Below are 20,526 nucleotides of genomic sequence, written 5' to 3' on the forward strand. Positions count from 1 at the left end.
TAAGTGTCTCTCTCTAAATAAACCCTGTGATAAATCCACTATAAACACAACCAACCACTGATGTCCACTTTGTAACTCAGCCTACATGTGTTTTCAAAATCTCAGTGTCAACAAGCTCAGGAATTTTTTTTTTAAAAAAGAAAATGCAAAAAGAGTTGCAGCTTTCATAATTCCTTTGCAGTGGAAGAACAGCTGGCTTGAAAAAGCATTACAGGAAACTCAGCTTCAGTTTGCTGCTTTTCACCCCAGAGAGCATTTAATATCCAGACAACAGCTGGGGAAGGCCCCGAAAGCCGGTTCATCCATTCAACAGGTTTCTAAAGCTCTAATGAGGACACACACAGACAGATAAATAGATGCCCAAAGATTTTCTGGCTGGAACAAATATGAAGATAGACGGAAGGAAAAAAACAGACAAAGAACGGGCTGTAATGCACATACAGAGGAGACAAATGATTGCAGGTCGCAGAAGGACGCAGCAAAGTGAAACTCGTCATGGAGACATTTTTATCAATAACCTCATATCTATATCAGAGACAGAGGATGAGTCTATTGACTGAGCAGCCTGGAGGAAAACGGTTGGCCCGGATGTTGAGGGGAAATTGAGTGTCTCCTGATTGTTCCCAAAAACAGGTTCCATGTTGGATCCAGTTTCAAGTTGGTGAATTCCTACATTTGCTAAACCCAAGAGACTAACAAAACCCTCAAATTTACTTGGAAATGATAAACTTTATTCCCCTCTTTTTTAATAGAGTTGCTACATGGGAAAGTCAAAGTATTTTGAAGACAACCCTGTCTCCTAAAAATAACGTTCCCATACAACTAAATTACATTCTCAATTACATTTCAAGGGAAACATATTTGTGGACTTCCGCGGGCTTCAACTAAAAACTTATTTGTGATACTTCGATACATAATCTGGGAGAAAATATGGTTCCCTCGAAACGTAATTGACAATACAGTTTTATTGTCTGGGAATTTTTAGGAGACCAGGCTGTTTTAAGAGTGTAAATTCCAATTTGAAGGTTGTCTTTTGTCAACATAGATCATTTAAAGATAATAGAGGTTTATGTTATGGCCACCAGTTCTCTAATTTTTTCAACTTAATTTCTGAGAAATCATGACTTATTTGCTTCAGTTTGGTGTGGCACAACCCTTTCACCAGACAAGAACTTAAATTGGATGATTCTTCAAAACCCGATCTAATGTTTTAAGAAAATGTCCCATTCAACAATGCCACCAATGATTACATTTTGTAGAAACCAGATGACACATTTAAGAGTTTAAATATATCTAATTTATCCTAATGGCAACAATAAAGCATAGTGAATGTACAGCTCTGATTCCTGCCTCATGAAATATCATGTTCAAACTAATGACCTTTGAAACAACCTTGGAAGCTGGAATCAACTCAAGGTCCACTAATGGCTTATAAACTATGGTTAAAAGGTATGGCTCGGGCTGGTCAACGAGAGCACTTGGTTAAGGTTAAAGATGTATAAAAGACGTACGAAAATTGCAAGTATGTGGCGGGACGCAAACTCTCGACCTCCGCGTTCTTACTTCTGGCATCGCAGCATACTGGGCGTGCTACTTCATGCTTTGGCACTTAACATCGGCACGCAAATCGTGAGGAATTGTCCCATATGAATGCAATTCCTGGGCTGTATGCAAGTGGCTCTAAAATACTTCGATCCCCTTCAGCCTCAGCTGCCATTGCTATGGAGACGAAGCCAGTCAGAGGTGCTGTGCATTCACAATGTTTGGTTGCTGCCATTGAGAACAAAATTTTGTCACTGTTGCCGAATTTGAACTTATTTAAGCTGTTAAATATATACATACATTTGCATAAAGCAGCATATTTGTCCACTCCAATGCTGATAAGAGTATTAAATACTTGACAAATCTCCCTTTAAGGAACATTTGAAGAGTTAAAAAATGTGCAATTAATTGGCGATTAAATATTTTAATCGATTGACAGCTCTTATGTTAATGTATAAAACACATCTGAGGAAACCGAGTTTGCCGCAAAAAACCTCCAACAGTTGCACCTAGGTGCTCACAGGAAGCCATTTCAGGACAATTCCATCAGATAGGAGGTCCACAGATGGCAATTTATTTTGGAAGGGGGAACAAATCATACAGCTGAGTGCTTTTTGTGGCTCTCTAATTGCCATTTCTGCACATTAGTGTCCCAAATAAACAAAAGTGACAATAATGGACTTCCACCGCAGGCGTAAATTAGCTGCAGTGACGGGGAGCGGGGGTCGCCCCCCAGTCCACCATTTTCCCTTTTCATCGAGCTTCGGCCTTTCTCTACTTTCCTGCATCAGATTCTTTTTTTTATACTTTAAAAAACAGAGAAAGTAGGTTGTGACTTTGGCTGGACCGCTAGATAACTTCACTGTTTGATTCTGTTGCTTTCTTTGCAGGGTTTTTCTTTTAAGATACATGAAAGGGCTTGATGCCAACTTCTATAAAAGCTGATCTGAAGTTGCTGATAATTCACAAGTTTCTCTATTATCCCAATTTGTATTAGGTGCTGGTGTAATGTAAGGCATGGTGGCAACAATATACAACATTATTGTGCGATTATACAGAGCACAGAGGAAGCTAAACCAAGGTTACCGCACAGAACAAACTCTCATTTCTTCTTCTATTCAAGTACACACAAACAGAATCTGTCAAACTTATAGAAACCCTCCATGGATTTCCTCCGTGTCTTTGAAAAACACAGGAGCACAGCTGCAGGCGTGGAGCTATGGTGTGTCTCACATTCTCTCTGCTTGTACTGTATGTGCACATATTGATTTTTACCCTTGACTTTCCTGGAACAGCCGGCAGCGAGCGCGAGTCCTTAAAGGACCCACATTTTTTCGTGATGAGAAAGTGCTGAGCTATGATGCTGATGCGATTTTAACCTGCACCCTGCTGTTTTACTCTGTGACTGTAAAAGTTATGTGTCCTAAGTGCGCACGGTGCGGCGTGTTGCACGTATGCGTCTGAGCTAACAGGCCAGGCAGCCTTCAAGCTGGCCTTGCTTCAACATCACAAGCAGATACTGCTGCCTTTCTTTATACGCCAACCCAGCTTCAATCACACAGTACTGGTGCTATAGCAGGTAGCTGTGTACGTTGCATTAAATCATCCACAGTACACACAACAGAGCCTGAATTGGACCAAAAAAAAGGTGCTAGTACCCTTATTCAGCAGTTGCATGACATGATCATTGAATGTGTCTTGGATATATTTATATTAGGGCTGTCAATTGGTTAATATATTTGATCACAATTAATCGCAAGACATTTTTTATCTGTTCAAAATGTACCTTAAAGGGAGATTTGTCAAGTATTTAATACTCTGATCAACATGGGAGTGGGCAAATATGCTGCTTTATGCAATTGTATGTATATATTTATGATTGGAAATCAATTAATAACACAAAACAATGACAAATATTGTCCAGAAACCCTCACAGGTACTGCATTTAGCATAAAAAAGTATGCTGCTGTTAGTGTGTCAGTGTGCTGACTTGTCTATGACCTACCCCCAAACTGCATGTGATTGGCAGACTGAGTTTTAGCCACAACCGGAGTCAAATCAAAACCTTTTGTTCTCCAGTCATTAAGATAAACCCCTTAACTGTAACCACCGTCCTGTTCCTTTCGCAAATATCACACAACTGTTTACTCAGGTTCACTCGTGGGTTTGCATTGTTGTTTGGGTGTGTTAAATGCTTCTGCACTCTATATGCTGTGGGTGAGCACTTCCTCCTTTACACTGATACGCATCATTTCTCCGCCAAAACAGTCACCACATCCTGATAAAAGAACACGATGTACTGTATTGCTGCAGCGAGTAAAACAAACATGACAACATGATGCAGAAATGTAAACTCACCAGCACGTCCTCATTAAGTTAATGACCCCGCCTACTCCTGACACCACTTCATAAGCAATATGGTTGATGGTATTCAGTATGTGCTGATATACAGGACACTGATGTTATGATAGTGACTGAGGGACAATTGTTAAAGCTACGAGAGTGTGTACTGTCTACTAGTATGTAAAACGCATATGGCATACACATTTTTGACAACTTTGGAAAGCTGTGACACGACTACACACTCAGTAAACATGGATGGATTACTGACAGGGCGTACCGGGCACAGGCCCAGGCGGTTCAAAGTGTCAGGGCCCCCCTGGACCCATGTACTGTATACCAACTAGGAAGAGACTCAAAATGAGCACAAAGAAACATAAAAAGACTATAAAGAGACCAAAACAACTACAAAGAGATGCAAAACAGCTGCAAAGAGACAAAAAGAGATTCACAATGATTGTGAAAAGGGTCAAAACAACCACAAAGATACACAAAACTATTACAAAAAAGACACAAAGCAACTAAAAGAGACACAAAACGACAGCGAAGAGACACAAAGCAACTGAGACACAAAAAAACACACAGAGAGACACAATACAATTATCAAGTGATACAAAACAACTACTAAGAGACACAAAATGACCACAAAGCAACAACAGAGAGACACAAGATGACTACAAAGAGACACAAAACAACTACAAACTGGTACAAAACAACTACAAACTGGTACAAAACAACTACAAACAGACACAAAATGACCACAAAGAGACACTAAACAATTACAAAGTGATAGAAAACAACTACAAAAAGACACACAATGATCACAAAGACACACAAAACAACTACAAAGAGACACAAAACAATTACAAAGTGTTAAAAAATAACTATAAAGAGTAACAAAGCAACCACAAAGAGACACAAAATGACCACAAAGAGACATAACGCAACTATAAAGAGACACAAAGTGACCACAAAGACAGACAAAACCACAGGGAGATGTGTAACTACCACAAAGAGACACAAAATGACCACAAACAGACAAAAAACAATAACAAAGTGATAGAAAACAACTATAAAGAGACACAAAACCACACAGAGCTGCGCAACAACAACAACAACAACAAAGAGACACAAAACAACAAAAAGAGGCTGAACAGCTATAAAGTCTGTGTGTCTCGCATCCTGTGTAGGAGAGGTGTGGGGGCCTTTCCCATGTCGGTGCCCATGGGGGCCCGTTGTCTCATCTTCCGCCCATGACCTTACAATGGAATCATGACACACATTTGATGCAACAACCCAGACAGACAGTAGCTAATATAAAAAAAAAGCATTGAAGTGTCCACTCAGACGCCTGGGGTAAGGTAGGAAACAGGAAACAGGCTCGTAATGGAGTACATAATGTACTTCTCCTCATCGCTAGTATTCAGAGAACAGATGGACTGACTGTGGCTCACCAGTCTCACAAAGTTTTTTATACTCTTTTAGTAAAAAACATTAAAACTACAGTTGATCCGAGTTGAAAGATAAGGATGCTCTTAATCACCATTTTGCGTTTGGATTCAATTTGAGTACAGCAGATGCTCTTTACCACGACAAACACTGATGAAGACCTTCAGCTGACTCTCAGCTGAGCATTTTCTAGTTAGTTTTCTATGCTTTCTTCTACCCTGTAAAACCTTTTGCCAGCATGAACAAGGGCAACGGATCCTTTGAGAGCAAAACAATACAACGAGTCATCAAAATAGGGCCGAAGCTTGAGGCATGAAACAATTCAACATTCTTTGAGTCTGACACAAAGTTAATGAAAAACACATTTGTATCAACATCCTCCAAGAGCATCTCTCTCTGACTGTAATGTGTTGTTTATCTCTATCAGCAGAGAGAGCATCCTGTAACCACCGTCACACTGACAAAGAGGAGGCATATATGACAGGCTGGATCAAAGGTTTAACTCTCACCGTGTTCTAGCTCCCACATCTTCACACAGCTGCTCATTTCTTGTAAATGCTCTACTTTAAAATGTGAAGTTTAGTTAAAAGGTGGAACACAAAAATGATGCAATGCGTACCCAGGGTTTTTCCACACTTCGAAATGTTCTATCCCTGAACATCTTCAGAACTTCATACTGGAATTTGTGAAACTTGTACAGATGCTATGAAACTGAGAACTTCTATTATAGTTCACACCTACATTATGTGGTCACCGATGTGCTAGCAGGACCACCCTCAACCTAATATCGAGACTACCCCTCCCCCGAGACGTTGATTCTATGTTGAGTAATAAAGTTAGAGATTCATGATGATCGACACAGGTCAGTCAGAGCTCTGAGGAAATGCAAGCAGCTACAACAGTAAAATGCTGCTTACACATTGATGCATCAGTATTAACAATCTAATAATGTCACATTTAATAATAAGGGCTATCAATTGATTCAAATATTTAACCACAATTAATGGCATGATTGCCCATAGTTAGTCGCGATTAATCACACATTTTTTTAATCTGTTCAAAATGTACCTTAAAGGGAGATTTGTAAAGTATTTAATGCTCTTATCAACATGGAAGTGGGCAAATATGCTGCTTTATGCAAATACATGTATATATTTATTATTGGAAATCAATTAAGAACACAAACAATGACAAATATTGTCGAGAAACCCTCAGAGATACTGCATTTAGCATATAAAATATGCTCAAATCATAACATGGCAAACTGCAGCCCAACAGGCAGCAACAGCTGTCAGTGTGTCAGTGTGCTGACTTGACTATGACTTGCCCCCAAACTGCATGTGATTATCATAAAGTGGGCATGTCTGTAAAGGGGAGACTCGTGGGTACTACATGTGCTAAGTGTGCTAGCTTTAAAACTGAGCCCACTACCACCTAAAAATCGTAAGTTGCGTTAAAGAAATTAGTGGCGTAAAAACAAATTTGCGTGAAGGCGTTATTATTGCGTTAAATTTGACAGTCCTAAAAAATTTTAATAATGTTCAGCGGAGAAAAAAAATGAACTGCCAGGGTTTTTCTTTCAATACAGGAGTGCAAATATGATTTGAGAAACGTTTATAAGTTTACCGTACAAAAAGCTAAAAAAAATAACTTTAAAAACGGATTAAAAGGAGATATATTTCTACTGTTGGGGTTAAATTATTGAACAACGCTAACATAAATGTCAGAATGTGTAACTCGCTTTTGGTTTCCAAAAGAATGCTTTATAAAGCTATTTTTGAGGATTTTAAGTGTGAATGATCTTTATTTTATAATAATGTTTTATTCTGGAGGGTAGCTTAAGGGGCCGTTCACAAGCTGCATTTTCTTTTTTTTGCGGCCTCAAATCCATTATTGTTAATGCAGACGGAGGGAAGAGGCGCTCAAAAGCCGGAGTGACGTCATTGCAGCACGCAAACCATTCCCAAGCGCCTATTTTTCAGGGCGCGACGGCTGCGCCCCGAGATAAAAATAGTTAAACTTTTGAAAACGCAGCAGCGCGCACTCATCATGTGACGAGGAACAACCAATCACAGCAGGCAGATATCTTTTTTTCTCCCATAAATATCAATCTATGTTTATAGACGGCAGATGTGAACGGCCACTAAATTGATTGAATGTGAGATAGGCATAATGCTCCTGCCTGTTCCTTTTCAGTCATATTGTATACTAGATTGTATATTGTATATACTGTTTATAACTGTATTGTGTGTGACGACTACTGAGACTTTTTACATTGTTGTATTATTACTTCTTCGTCTTCCATCACTGAATGAGCCTTTTGCTTTGCACCACATAGACACTAAACAAACAGCAGTGCAATATATGCAAAACAGAAGCAGCGGAAGCTTCATTCAGCTGTAATAAAAACGACGGCTCTAGTTGTTTTGAAAACTCCACAAAGGGCATCACGGGCCTCATCTGGGTCTAAATATCCGCCCTCCTAACAGTCCTCACTGGGTAATCTCATTGTACGCGAACCTCTGCTTGCATCATTGAATCAACACTGACGAACGGCGGTAAACAATAGCCACGGCCTTGACCAGCACGCATCTTATTTGAGGTGGCATTCAGATAAGAGTCCATCTTGATCCGACCGACCCATTCTGCCTGGAGCCTCTCTGATACTTAATTTACGAAGCTGCATCACGCTGTGCAACGTGATACGGGCTCATCATCATGGCAACTGGTATCACAAAAAGGGACAGCAGATGGTGTTTTCATTAAAGAATTCAAGCTGATAGAAGAATCAACCGAATGACTTTGCGTCAGAGTCTCCGGTGCACTTATCATATTACATTAAGTTCTATCGCTGCCGGGGAAAAAACACACACACAGGCCAATGTCAAAACGGATCATCGGAGCTATCCGGTGTGTTTTGGAAATGCTACAGTGTTCCTATTACACTGTGCACAGTCATGAGAATGATCCATCACTGGAAGAGCTGAGCTGAGTCCCAATAATGCATTCGGTCATACTACAGCCAATAATCCATGCAGCGCTACTGTATGACAGTTGTGACGAATGGCTGCCTGCTGGAGCTAACAGTCACCTGCAGACTCATGAAGGATGTTTGGCGTCTAAGTTATCATCATTACATTTTAGCTCCGACACATTTTCCCCATTTTTATGTGTGCAGATGGAAGCCTTTTTGTTTTCGCTCTGACATCTCCTCTGAGCTACACGGCCGGTCTGTTAGTCCTCATTTTTAATAAGCTGTCACGTATATTTCCCTCCTTGCAGTATGCTGTATATAATGCTGCTTTTGTTGAGATTTATAGCAACAAGAGGCTTTGCAGTAAAAGCAGCAGCTGCCTTTTATTTAATGGTCACAACAATTCCGCTCTTATTTCTCTTTGATTAGCCGATATTAAAGGGTAACTTTGGTATTTTTCAAACCTGGACCCATATGTTGTCATGTTTTTGTGTCTGACTGACTAATAGCGACAACAATTCCTGAAATTGGTCTGGTGTTGAGGGAGAGCGCTGTAGACGGCAGCAGCTCACGGGCTGCAATGCGGTGCTATTGGGGCAAGCTGACATTTACAGGCATTTACATTCAAATGCACCCATGTGACAGTCAAACATGTTACACCCGTTGTGTTTAACATTCTGGACACATCTGTGGTTAAACCTGCTCTGGTCTCAAACAAAAATATCATATTATTATGTTACAGTATGACATGCTATCATATATCAGATCTATACTGTACAGTTAAATTAACCAGGACTTGAGATGAAATGGTGACAGGATAATTTGGATTCAAAGTGTGTGTTTACATGCACATAAAAGGGACATCTGCCGCATTTCCCATAAATGTAACCATTGTGACTCCCTACTACTATTATGACTATTATGGCTAACCGCTAACTGCTAGTGGGCTACTTTCTTGGTTTACTCTGGATCTGACTCATACACGAGTGTTTGAAATTAATCATGTAAAAATTCATGTTGATTTGGAAAGCTGCGGGAAGCTCACGCAGCTCGCTCCTTCAGCTTTCAATTATCAACTTCATTTTGTCTCCAGAGGGCAGTTGGTTTTTAAAGCGAAGCATATTACGATACATGAAATAGCATAGAAACGTACAGTACAGTAAAGGGAGGGGAGGGGAGGTAGCCTGGATACAAGTGGGCTAACAACATAAGTCACTGGTGTCTGACTTTTCCACAGCGTGCAAAAGCACAGCAGCAATAACATCTAAAACATGTCGATGCAAATAGAATAAATAGAGGCAGAGTATGACTATAAAAATACAAATACACAGGGAGAGCAAAGTGCATAGTGACCAGGGTTACCATGGGTCCAACAAACACAGGACTTTTAACCAGGAGACTTGTGTTTGTGACCCAAAGTGTTGTTGAGTTATTTCGAAGTTACGTCAGTGAGGTTTGTGACGTGTTTTCCATACTTATGTGACATTGTTTACATACTTATTTTAAGCCCATCTATGATGTTTTTTCCTAAACCTAACTCAATGGTTTTGGTGCCTAAACGTAACCGCGACCATTTCACGGTCACATGGCGTTAAATGACACACGTAAAATCTGTTTCGCAACGTTAAAATTACACTCAAAAAAGCCTGAAAAGCGTTCTCATGACACGCTGAATGTCCTTAAAATGTTGTGCTGTTTATACGCCTTCCCATGCGATCAGGTTGGTTGAACACATGATCAACATCTCTGCCATCGTAACACAATCAGCGGCACAAACATCATCATAGAAATTGTAGTCGACAATGTTACCATCACCACCACCATCATCATCATCAACAACAACAACACGAACAACATCATTATATCATCAACTGCACTACACACTTTGCCAAGTGAGCACCCTCAGGACTCACTTCCTCCTCTCCTGGCCTGTGTTCAGAAGTGAAATCATGTGGTGATGAAGGACTGCTTGTACCGGTTATTCTCAACAGGAGGGAATCTGAACCCGGAGCCAGAAGGCTAAATCTGAAATTCAGAGTATATATAGGGTCTGGGCGCTGTCTGTTAAAATGGTCAGATATACTCTGCTGTATGGCAAAGATCTGGCTGCTCACTTTCATCATCCTGGATATTGTATTTTTGCCTCTGATATACTTCTCATCCATATTAGTTTATTCTCGACCTCAGAAACAGTTAACATTATCACCTCGAGGTCCATTTAGTAGATATTCTGAAGCTTTTGACTACATGATCTTCATCAGCAGAGTTGAGTTGTCATTGAGATTGGTTCCACCTGCTGAGGCGTTGCCCCTCTCTTTCTGATTGGAGCGGTAACCGGTCTGGTCCTCCAATCCAGAGGAGGCCATTTGGGGAACTGAGAAACTACGAATGTTTGTCCAGCCGGACAGACGACGACGGCTGGGATTTTGCTTGAACAGCTCGCCAAGGTATCGTCTCGTTGTTGTGACTCAGAGCTGGAAAACACCCACACACTCGGATACACTAGGTGCAGGGGTGCTGTTTCGTCTGTCACAGGTCATTTCAGAGAGAGTGAGAGTGAGAGTGAGAGTGAGAGTGAGAGTGAGAGAGAGAGAGAGAGAGAGAGAGAGAGTGCATTCCTATTGGCTGTGCTCCAGTCATGTGACCGGTACTTGGCGTTCTTTCAAGAGATCTCATCATGGCTGCCGCTTCACAAACTTTCTCATTTTACAGCTAAACCGTGCACTACAAGATGATTCTGAAAACATTTGAGGAGAGAAATAGGCATTAACGTAAGAATATTGATTCATATTTGATCAGCGCTGTCTAGTTTGACCGTTTGGTCGGAGTTCGCGAGTGATTGATAGCTGGCTCTCATAGATGGCAGACCTAAGATCAGCTCTTACTGCTTGTTTTCCTCCGGTCTGTGAAATCTTGCAGATGCGTTTAGGAGCACCGGAGGACACAGAGGCACAGGATTTTTTTCAGGTTACCTGTTTTATGTACTACTGTCACGATATAGCGACCGTTTTATAAAAATATATATTTTTTAAATTATATTTTCTCCAATCTTGCTTTCTTCAGCTTTAATTATCAATACTCTTAGTTAATAAATAACTTTATTTTACCAAACACTCTGGTTTTATGTTGCTTCCCTTTCCCCAATAAGCTGGGTGGTAATAGTTGAAAAACATCTACAATTCCATGACAAACTCTTCTTGCTAAAATCTTGCAAAAAAATGATTCAGATTCTACCACATCCCCCAGCTCTGTGACATCCTCTATGCTCAGGCTGCAGCTGTCAATCCCAAAGACAAGAAACAGAATAAACAGACAGATCACCAGTCTGGCACATAATGATTTAGTCTGGATCAGTACCAAGATTTGAACTTTATTACATGTACATCACGACTCGCAACTGCTCTGCGTGTGTGTGTGTGTGTGTGTGTGTGTGTGTGTGTGTGTGTGTGTGTGTGTGTGTGTTGGCCACAGCAGGGAGGTCTAGTGGAGAGAAACACTGTGTGTTGGCAGGCTGCAGGACTCTGGCTGTGTGGAATTGAGCAACATGAAGGTCTTACCAGAGGAAGTGGTGAAGTCTGACTCCAGGCAGCGCTGAGGAGCCGCTGAGCTCCCCGAGAGAAACACCTACAAAAACACACACACACACACACACAAATACAGAGCCGAGTCAAGCTAATGAGCAGCCGAAGATGAAAAAAATCACAGCCCAGCTACGTAAAAAAACACAAACTAGAGACAGTCGCAAACATGTTAACCCACGGCAGTAAAAAAATTGACCCGAGGCACTTTAAAAATAAGTTTCATCTCACTGGTGAGACATTCAAAAACACCTACAGCCCTCATTGACTCTTTGAAATCACAAGTCAGCGGAAGAAATTTTAAAGGAAGTCAATACGTCACAGTGAAGCGTAACATGTGTGGCAGGATGTTGTCACAACACTACATCCGGTTAACATGACCTATATTTGCAACACAACACAGCAACTCCCACAGCGGCTTTTTGAGTAACCTCTGGTGGTTGCCACATGTGGTTATGACCACAAATACGCTGCAGTTAAGGGTGGAGAAATCCCAGTGTACATTTCTTTTCCCCTTCAAATAAGTCAATACATCTTCTCGTGTGTGTGTCAGCCCCCTGAAGCGAAAAAGAGTGGCATTTTTGGGGAGGAAAGTGGGCCGTAAATAAAAAAACAGTGACAAAAACATGTGCAGGAAAGCGGAAATGCTCGTTTGGGGTTTTGCCAAAAATCATTGGAAGTCCTGTTAAGTTCATGCTGACATCTCGAGGGCTAGAAAAACAGGAGGTGGTTTGATTATGGTGAGAGTGAGAAAGGAAAGCATTTGTTTAAGTCATTAATGGGCTGGTCATCTCTCTCCCGACAGACGGCAATCACTTGTAATCAGACTTAATGGGCGCTCTAATGGGAATGCTTTTCCTCCCTCCGTGCTCTGTCCGTCTGTAGCACTCTTCAACACGCTCGTCCACACACACACAAACGAGAGTGTGCACATATGCAACTCATCTGGGATCTGGGGTGGGGGGGGGAAATGTGGCGCCACACTCTCATCTGAATTATTGTTTTAATAACACTGTCTATCCATAACAGCAACAACATAATCAAGTCCTATTTGTTTTGTAATGCCAATTTACATATTTGCTTGGTACACATTCTCTTCAGGTCTCATTTGCATTCGTTCATTTTGCAGCTCGGTCTCCTCCTGCTCTCCATCAACACTTTTTTTTTTTTTACAAACACAACAGTTTTCATTACTCATTAAAGGATAATCCACTTTATTACTTATTTATGCAGCCTTGGCCATCATCAGTTATGATAACACTGTGCTCAACAAAGTAATGGCTGAGATGTGGGGAAACGTGGTAAAATCACTACAACACAGCAGTTGTTCCCCAACTTGTTTTAAAAACATCGGCACCCCTCAACACCGCATGCAAGCTGTCAGACTTCTTTTTAGCGATGCCGCTGCAGCATTTCAACTTCCATCATAAAAAGGAAGCGGTCCAGCTAGTGGTAGCAGTCTTTCTTACGTGGGTCCAGATGTGGTGATGAAAAACCACAACAACGGGGAGTCCTGTGACCGCAGAACTCTCATATGTTATTTTGGCTATACTTGTTGGAATTGAAGTAATATGACAAACTATTTCTAGTGCACACACACAGATATTAAACCAACTACCAAAAACTCACAACTCATTACAGAAACTTCCTAATTTTGAAATCCTATCGTATCTCCGTTTAGGATGACATTTGGGATTTTTGGTATTACAGAAACTTTTCTCCGAACTGCATTTAGAAAAAAAATCCCATCTTATCTCAGGATAAGAATTTTCCTATGACAGAACCGCCCTAATTTAGGGATTTCCCAAATTAGGATGCCATAGACCCTGTCCTGACTGAATAATAACTGCCAAAAATGGCAGCAGCACTCGTCTGTACGGTAATGACAATGAAGATTGGGAATAACATGAACATCAAAATATAATGATTGAAAGGCTACTCAAACCGTACGATGACGCTTTTAAATTACCCGGACCGTGTATTAATGGGTATATATTGACCGCAAAGACGATTAATTTTGAATTTGAACGACCAACACGATTAGCGCCTCCAGCTCCTCGAAGCTAAAACCCAACGGCCGACTTTTTTGACCAAGATAGCTAGCTAGCCAGTGCCGATCAGCGAGAGCTGTTGATGTTAAGGTTTGTCCGTCTCGAGTAGTCTACCAGTAGTCAAAGGTAGAGGCAGTCTCGTGTGCATTTTAATCAAAGATGCAGGCATGACAGGATGCTGAGGGTCAGCTGAGGGGGTGGGGTTTAGACGGAGCTCCTGAGGCGAAGGTACTTTCAAATTATGCTAGCTTTCCAACATCGTCGACACTATCTTTAAGATAGGATATTTTTTCTGTAATGAGGCCCCTGGAGAGCATTAATACAGTTATATGAGGCGATGTCACTGCAGAGAAATAAACAATATCAGATTTTGTTTCTGGTAATTACTTATTACTTATAATAAGTCTAAACAAACACCATCCATTGTTGATTTCTTGGCAAAAATACAATTTGTTAAAGTTCCCGGTGGAGTTTTAGACCTCTAGCAGCACTATGGAGCTGCTTTTCTATCAGTCGGTCCTCATTTTGGTTATCTCTCGCACACACACACACACACACACACACACACACACACACACACACACACACACACACACACACACACACACAATGACGCACATGCAAATGGAGATTATGCAATACACAGTCCGACCAATGGTCACACTATTCCACTCATTAACAGGGGAACGGTAACACACCAACATATGCTGCAATGTGCCAATTAAAAAGGCCAGAGTAGCATTTATGGGGATCTATTGGCAGAAATGGAATATAATATTAATAAGTATGTTTTCTTTAGTGTATATTCACCTGAAAATAAAAATTGTCGTGTTTTTGTTACCTTAGAATGAGCCGTTTATACCGACATACGAACAAACCAAACACTGGCTCGAGAGAGGGCCATACATGTTTTTGCGTCGGCCACCGTTTCAATTTATTTGCAATCTGCAACCTCGCCAGTAGATGCCACCAGATCCTACACACTGTACCTTTAAGGCAGATTAGACTACAAGCTAAACATGTTTGTGAGTAATTTGGAATACAAACATAGCTTTTATTTGTGTACAAGAAAACTCCACATAGCCCCCTTTAAGGAAGCCGAGGCAGACGTTTCCACATTTAAACACAGTGGACGGTGGTTTTGAAATGGACCAATAATGGGTGTGAAAAACACTTAACAGAGGAAAGAATGCATTTCCAAATTTAGCCGGCTAAAAGAGTGGACATAATTAAGTCACCATAATTGCAAAAGAGTTCAACGCACAGAGCATTCTTTGCAACCGCCAGAAGTAAAAAGCTAACGTTAGGCTATAAACGAACTACATCACGATCGCATGAACGCGAGTAAACACAACGAGGCTGTGAAGGAGGACGAGTCGGCGTGATGACGTTAAGTAGTCTTCTATAGTCACTTGTTAGCAACCACCCTTTTAAAAAGGGAGTGTTTGTAACTTCTTACACGTATAAATCATTGCGGGTCGGTGTCCCATGCCGCTTGCGTGTGGCTACGCTGTTCAGACCAGACTCCAACTCAAACTACACGTAAGCACCAAAACCACAAAGTTCTATCTAGTGAAGCCCGTCTTGCAAAACAGTGTTGGCCGCGGTCCCAGGACGCGGGGGAGACCGTAGCTTTGGTCTCCAGGGCCGGAGTCTCTGCTGTACTCTGCTCCTCTGGCTGCTTACCTTCACTCACACACCGCGCTCGTTCTCGCTCTTTTGCTCTACTCTCACGTGCATGCGCGCACACTCCACACAGCAGAAGAGTTAGTTTAGCTCTGAGAATATCTAGTGAATGTACAGTGGACGTTTGTGCAGAAATAACTGCTGCAGCTCCTCCAGACCAACAGAGGTTTCCCATGTCTTGTGAAGTGACGGAGCTCCACAGAGAGAAACGTTATCGTCTCCGACCAAAACTCCGGTGTCTCCCCTGTTCCCTCCGACCGCGGTCGGGAGGCTGAGGCAGGAAAAGCCAACACTAGGATCAGCATTGATTCATGGAGAGACCTTCGTCTGGTCAGCTTACATTACTGCCAAGCAGCTGAAATATAGAGTGATATTGTGGTTTTAGCTGACGTGTGTCGCCTCACTGTTTTGAGCGATGCTCGTTCATGTCTATGTGTTGCAAGCACAAGCTCGATCAACAGGACGCTGACTTTCGTTGACTTAACGGCCACAGGTGTCGCTGTTAACAAGCATTTCTGATTCTTACAAACAGTCCCTTTAAAGACACATTAAAGCTTCAAATTTCAAGAGCAGTATTGTGGTATTTACTGACCTATTTTATATCGTAGAATAAAATGTTGAAATCTCGTCTCTTGTGTTAACTACATACCTTACATCAGGCATCTAACTAAAAACCCATTGACTTTGACACGAGGGAACCAGAAGTGTTAAATCGCTAACTCATTTCTGAGTTTTAGGACTCATTCCTGTAGCACTCTATTATGAATATATTAGTGCACATTATTCATTATTACATTATAAATTAAATCAGTACGTTTTCCACTGAAAAGAACTTTAAATGCAATATACTATCCTGTATTCAGCCAGGTAACGGCTTCTATGACTGCAGAAAACCTTCTCTGTAGAATAATTTAACATCATCATGAGTCTAACAATACAAATTATAATAAATGCAATTGAAATGTCTTCTTTCAAATTACTTTCCAATTCCACTGCAGCATAACTAGCTATCATTATCTCAGGAGAATAAATGAATTCGCTAAACTCACAGATTACATGACAAAGACGTTCACGATTCCAACTTTACTCGTCATGTTTTCCCCACACAAAATGCTTGCCAGACTGTGATGCTATTATCCAGAAGTGTGTGTGTGTGTGTGTGTGTGTGTGTGTGTGTGTGTGTATATATATATTTTGGTGAAGAGACACAAGGAGAGAGATGAAAAGAAAGTGTGTGTGAAAAAAAACAAAAAAAACACCCACTGATACATTCTGTTACTCAGTTTCCATGGTGATTGGAGTTATATTTGACAATGTGACGCACGTTTTTCAGCATCCACTTTTGCGGTTAGTCATCTTCATCTTTTCCAGCGCGGTGAGCTAAAAGTATGAATGGTTTCAAACCGAAGAAAAAGTTAGATGAAAATGACATCTGGGGTCTGGGCCTGGAGACGGTCAACAGAAGACATCCGGATGAGTGTGGACAGGCTGGACGGTTAACGGTTGTAAATGGTCAAGTTAAGGGACGGGCAGGGCAGAGCTCCTCCTCAGTACGTTCCTCCAGGGGTGTGTCTGTGGAAAACTTAATGAATGCAAGGCTTTCTTATGCCTGTGATCACCGACTCGCGAGTCCCCACTTCATGTTTCCAGTTTGATTAGCGCCGACTACTCCAATTAATTCACTCCAAGGAATCAGTCTGGACGGTCTGAACTTGCAGTGCATATATAAACTGTGAGATTCCCAGTCTGGAGAGCACATCTGATGCTTAAAGATGCAAGAATGTTGCCAAATATGCAAGAGCTGCTATTACTGGCTTTTAAAGCTCACTATGATTCTGGTTGTTTTTTCATGTTTCTGTTGAATCTGCTCATATAAGCTCCAGTAGCTCCGGGGATGATCACCCCCATCACCTTTACTGCAGCGAGAGGCGCCTCCATCCAGTTGTTTACAGCAGGATTTTTTTGCACACTGCTGTTGTTGTTGTTGTGCTTCAGGCTCCTGACGTGCCTTTGTGTGTTTTTTTTTTTTTTTGGAGAAACAGTCCAAAAGTGCCGCAGGTTACCAAATGTTCAACTGCCCAACATCACTTCAGCTTTTTCCCCTTCTGTCCAATCAGGTAATAGAGACATGCTTCTGTTGCGGATTGTAATCACGTAAAATGGAGAACATTTTGAAACGAAAGAGAATATCATGATAAAAGTAGAGAGGCTTGGGTCATGATTTAAACAATATTAAATTATGTCAGTAATTAGCTAAGTGACTGGCAGCAGCTGATTATTTAAATGTGCAAAATGCCAGATTAGGAGCATTTCTATTGCCTCCGCACGGCTCTCAACATGTCGACGGCCAAGCCGGCAGCTCACGCCTAAGAACATATATTGACGAGAAGTGAAAGTCAAATGTTAGTGCGCCCAGCAGCAAAGATACGCTTCCGCCATTTAGAAAGCGATTACGCCAGTATAAAATCTGCCTAAGTACCGTACAAAATTATTTCTATTCTATCGTCATATTCTACCAAAATGGCCTGTGTTTAACAATAAAGCTATAAATATAACAAGCGTTTTCAGTTGAAATGGCGGCAGCGGCTGTTAAAAAAGACCAGAGTTTTGTCTCTTTGCTTCTATACTCTTTGCTAACAATGCTAACAGCGCTAACAACAGCAACAGTGCTGACAGAGCTAACAGTGGTGGGGAACCGAAGTGTGGGTGTTACACTTCCGCAACGACGCCGTCGTATCGGGACAGTGTTATCAGCTGTAACCACTGTATAAGGGCAGTACTGAGTGCACGAACATGCACTAAAAGGGATGCGTGGCCGGCCCGGCGATGTCAAAAAAGAACTGAGGAGCACAAATGACAACACACAGAGGGAGAGCGACTACATTCTCTGCTCAGGTAGACATTACTCCTCTATATCTTTACATAGGCAATAGTTGTTTGCTGCTATATTAATGCTCTGGATATCGTATAGAGCACTTTTAACTGCTCGCCATTAATCACTAAAGAAAACAACATAAAACTGTACCTTGGACTACAATCTAAAGTCCATCCCAATCTGTTGCTGGTTGGAAGTCCAAGGTTTATGTTTGGTTTATTTTTCGCCAACTTAATGTCCTTTTCTTTGGTGATTCACAATGTGGAAAAAGACCAGAGAGATCCTTGGTTCTGAAAACTCATTATGATCTAAGGCCAGTGCCTTGGTCCAAGACAGTGTCCGAGTGTTTTGGTGTGGGAGGAAAATGGAGCACTTAAGGAGACCATGTCACTCCACCTAGAAAGGCACTGGGAGGATATGCAAAATTGAAGGTTTGATACATAACCATGGTTTTGAAATCACAGGTTCTGGGTTTTTTCACATACAGAATAGAGAATAAAGAAACCAAAATCGCCAATAGGCTGTTGTCATGTTGTTTTTTGGGTTTTTTTTGCAACCAGAAGTGACACGAGAGGGTGGAGCTAAGTACAAACGAACGCTGTATAAGACATTTTCAGGCGACCAAAATGGTTATATTAACTTTAATGAACTGAAAACACACTGTGAAAGGGTTAAAGATGTAAGACGAAAACACGGACAACTCCCAGACCGGACAACGCCGTGGTAGTGACCTGTCAATCACAAGGAAGCCATGCCCTAAAGCATCCCCTGCTTTATGGTCTATTTGACTCTAAATGGGACCATAATTTTACTAAATGAACATCATGCTGTATTGAAGAAGACTTGAAACTAGCGATTAAGACCATAAACTCAACTTACAATGTTTACTGAGGTAATAAATCAAGTGAGAAGTAGGGTCATTTTCTCATTGACTTCTATACAATCAGACTTCTTTCTGCAACCAGAGGAATCTCCCCCCCCTGCTGGCTGTTAGAAAGACCCAGGAGTTGATTCAGACAGACAGTATGAGAAAAATAATGTGTTTTTTTTTACCATTAAAGCATGTAAACAGGTTCTAGTAGAAACCCAAAATACAAGTATGAACCAGAAAATGAGCGTGACATGTCCCCTTTAAAGCAGCGGAATTCATTAGAGCTTCACTAGCACACAGGAGATAGAATCAGAAAACCAGTGCAGCGTGATGAAAAAAAGTGAAAGTAAGGATATGAAGGTGGGAGAGAAACCGAACTTCAAGGACAGCACACACCTTTGAATTTTTTTGCCTCAGACGAAATTCACAAAGAAGGCAGAAAGCCATGACAGTGCTGCAGGCTGAGAGTCCTTAAATGAACCCAGTCTGAACATGATCCTCACTGAAATGAACGCCTCCTCTTAGATTTACAAGCTTATACAACTATGTTAATAGTCTGATATGCAAAAAAAAAAAAAAGGTCTCTGGAGCATTTAAAAAAAAGAAAAGAAAAAAAGACGACTCAAGGAAACCTTCCAGCGAGCGGAGCCAAATGAAGCGAGCAACACAGGTAAAGATAACTGACATAATTAGTCGGAGTAAATCACCACTCTGAGGCGTCAGCACCTGAGGAAACAACTGGGATCAAAACCAGTCGAAGCTGCAATCAGTGCTGATTCTACACACTGCTGAGTGAACATGTTATATGATCACACTGATGTTTGTTATATTAATGCAGTAAAAACACAAACATTCAAACAACGCTCCACAAAATGGGTCATTTTAGTTTTCTCGTCAAATTTGCCCTCAAGCGTCATTCTGGACCTTGAGTTTTCAAACGTATAACAAAGGTCACCATCGTATCTTGAAAACTCCCCCTCAAAAATGTACTATGATGTTCATACTTCATCTTTTGATGAGGAAAAAGCTTTTAATTGGACCTTGAGTTCCAATAGTTTTGTCAAAATTGTGTTTGAAGGATTTGTGCATCATCGGTGTATTAAATCAAAATCAGAAATACATTATTGATTCACCGGGGGGAAACTGGGACGTTACAGTTG

At 41.2% G+C, this 20,526-nt stretch overlaps 1 protein-coding gene across 11 annotated transcripts in view; it reads right to left on the bottom strand.

The window, feature by feature from the left end:
• The window catches only part of thrb (thyroid hormone receptor beta), a 133,912-nt gene that overhangs the window by 41,694 nt on the left and 71,692 nt on the right, over positions 1-20,526 (bottom strand). For 8 of the 11 annotated variants that reach the window (XM_037794887.1, XM_037794880.1, XM_037794891.1 and 5 more), the window contains exon 2: positions 11,863-11,929. The exons of 1 other annotated variant lie outside the window; for it this stretch is intronic. The gene's annotated coding sequence lies outside the window, so the exon portion shown is untranslated. Of the gene's footprint in view, positions 1-11,862; positions 11,930-12,082; positions 12,165-20,526 lie in introns of those variants that run through there. 2 more of the 11 variants (XM_037794882.1, XM_037794889.1) reach the window with 2 other exon arrangements.

Source organism: Sebastes umbrosus, chromosome 15 (assembly GCF_015220745.1).
Source record: "Sebastes umbrosus isolate fSebUmb1 chromosome 15, fSebUmb1.pri, whole genome shotgun sequence".
Taxonomy (NCBI): Eukaryota; Metazoa; Chordata; class Actinopteri; order Perciformes; family Sebastidae; genus Sebastes; species Sebastes umbrosus.